This window comes from Triticum urartu, chromosome 4A (genome assembly GCF_056163025.1).
Source record: "Triticum urartu cultivar PI428250 chromosome 4A, HENAU_Tu73, whole genome shotgun sequence".
NCBI lineage: Eukaryota > Viridiplantae > Streptophyta > Magnoliopsida > Poales > Poaceae > Triticum > Triticum urartu.
In genome coordinates this window covers 229,711,022-229,714,087 of record NC_141876.1, presented here as the reverse complement: position 1 = coordinate 229,714,087, position 3,066 = coordinate 229,711,022, and positions in this window count along the sequence as shown.

The following is a 3,066-nucleotide window of genomic DNA, read 5'->3' as shown; positions in this document are numbered from 1 at the left end:
GTCGTGTGTGTCCTTCACATCCAGCTCGTCCTCGGCGCAGCAACATCTTGCCTCCTGCTCCGCGCATTGCTCCCTCCTACCATGAGCTCCACCTCCCTTGGCGTGCTGCTGCCTGCATCTCCGCCGACCATCCCCGTCGCCCCGCTGCACCGCCTCTGCTTGATGTCGCAGCTATCCGTGCTAGCTCCATGTCCCTGCCGCTACTGCTAGTCCTAGCTACGCCTGCTCCTCTCCTCAACTTGGTCGGGACCGACCCCGACTCCACAACCACCGAACCAAGAACACCAAGGCCATCTTCGAGATTTTTCGCCAAGTACCACAACCATTGCGTTCCGTTTCATCTGTGTCAAGGCCGAGATGACGGCAAGTACCAGGAGGTCGATGACCCGTCAAGTTCATCTACATGCGTGTAACGCCCTCGATGCGGCTATAGCTCCCACGTGTCGAGGCACGACTTAGAGACATAACCACACTGAAAGCAATGTCGCAAGTTAGGCAATCATCACAACATCCCATGTAATATAGATAATAAAAGGGGAGATAACATAGTTGGCTTACACTCGCCACGTCAAACAAGGTACATAAATAGCATTACAACATCCAAACACTCATGGCCCGACTATGGCGCCAAAATGAAAGATAAACCCAACATGCGACACAGTCCCGATCACCCCAACTGGGCACCACTACTGATCATCAGGAAAAGAAACATAGTATCGTTGAGAGTCCTCGTCGAACTCCCACTTGAGCTCAAGCGCGTCATCTGGAACGGAGTCATCAGGCCCTGCATCTGGTGTAATAGTAATCTGTGAGCCACAGGGACTCAGCAATCTCGCACCCTCGCGACCAAGACTATTTAAGCTTGTAAGTAAGGCAAGGAAAATATATGTGGAGCTGCAGCAAGCGACTAGCATATATGGTGGCTATCCTGTTCGCAAAATAGAGCGAGAAGAGGAGGCAAAGAGCGAGCGAGAAACTAGAGGACAACCTGCGCAAGCATTACTCCAACACCGTGTTCACTTCCCGGACTCCGCCGAGAAGAGACCATCACGGTAACTCACACGGTTGATTCATTTTAAATAAGTTAGGGTTCAAGTTATCTACAACCGGACATTAACAAATTCCCATCTGCCCATAACCGCGGGCATGGCTTTCAAAAGTTCAAATCCCTGCAGGGGAGTCCCAACTTAGCCCATGACAAGCTCTCACGGTCAACGAAGGAATAGACCTCCTCCCGAGACGTTCAGATCGGACTCGGTACCTCGGTTCTTCAAGACACTTTGACAGGTTAAAACAAATCCAGCAACACCGCCCGAATGTGCCGACAAATCCCGATAGGAGCTGCACATATCTCGTTCTCAGGGCACACTCAGATGAGCGCTCCATACAACTAAAAACCAAACCTCGAGTTTCCCCGAGGGGGCGCTGCACAGGACTCTAGTTTGGACCAACACTCAGAGGAGCACTGGCCCGGGGGGGTTTAAATAAGATGACCCTCGGGCTCCGGAAACCCTAGGGAAAAAGAGGCTAGGTGGCAAATGGTAAAACCAAGGTTGGGCATTGCTGGAGAAGCTTTAATCAAGGCGAACTATCAAGGGGTTCCCAATATAACCCAACCGCGTAAGGAACGCAAAATCCGGGAACATAACACCGATATGACGGAAACTAGGGCGGCAAGAGTGGAACAAAACACTAGGCGAGAGGCCGAGCCTTCCACCCTTTACCAAGTATATAGATGCATTAAGATAACATAGCAATATAATGATATCCCAACAAGTAAATAATGTTCCAACAAGGAACGGTCTCCAATCTGCACCTGCAACTAGCAACGCTATAAGAGGGGCTGAGCAAAGCGGTAACATAGCCAATCAACGGTTTGCTAGGACATGGTGGGTTAGAGGTTTGACATGGCAATTTGGGAGGCATGATAAGCAAGTGGTAGGCATCGTAGCATAGGCATAGCAAACGAGCGAGCATCTAGCAAAGCAAAGATAGTAGTGATTTCGAGGGTATGATCATTTTGCCTGCAAAGTTGTCAGAGTTGACTGGATCCTCGAAAGCAAACTCAACGGGCTCCTCGTTAGCGAACTCGTCTCCCGGCTCTACCCAAACAAGACAAACAAGCAACAAGGACACAATCAACCACGTGCAAGGATCAAACAATATGATGCAAACATGGTATGCTATGCGGGATGCAATCTGTCATGCATATGCAAGATTTGACAAGGAATGAATGAACCTGGCCTCAACTTGGAAAACCAAGTGTGCCACTGGAAATATGATATGAAATTGCTTGAAAACGATATAAAGAACGCCGGAATCGAAGTTACGGTTTGGAAATGGCAAGCAATTCAAATATGGTCACGTTCTGCGATTTACAGCAAGTAGCCATCTAAATGCAACAAGATGAACATGCTACAGCACCCAAACATGGCATAAAAATACATGGCAGGGATGCATTCGTGAAGCTTAACAAAAGTCTAGCACTGAGATACGGCCAATTCATCCATTAACAGGTTCAAACAAGCATGGCAAAAATGCATTTGGTAAACAGATTTCAGACTTGGTGAAATTAACACTTGTCTGAAATTTCAAATCAGATAGCACACTTCGGAGCAACAAAACTACATGCTACAGGACATGAACATGGCAAAGTAAAGCATGGCATTTAGCTACTCAAAGAGCTTAACAAAAGTCCCTTAGTGACCTTGAGCCAAAAGAGATCAGAAAATAAATTTGCAAGCATGTAAACATGGCAAAAACATAATCAGATCACAGACTTAGTGAAAATTGGAGCATGCTGAAACAGATATCAAGTAGGCATGTTTACGAGCTCGATGCACTCACTACAGAGAAAGTCATGACGAGCTAAGCATGCACCCATCAAGAATACACAAAATAAAAGTTAGACATGGCAGGAACAAAACCATAGCATGCACGGATCAACTACAACATCATCGGCAAAAGCGCTAACAAGTGGACAATCTGCCCAGATTCACGAAATGACAAAAGTAGAGCTCGATTGACTCAATCTAGGGTGCTCCATAATTGCAAACAAAGGCATGG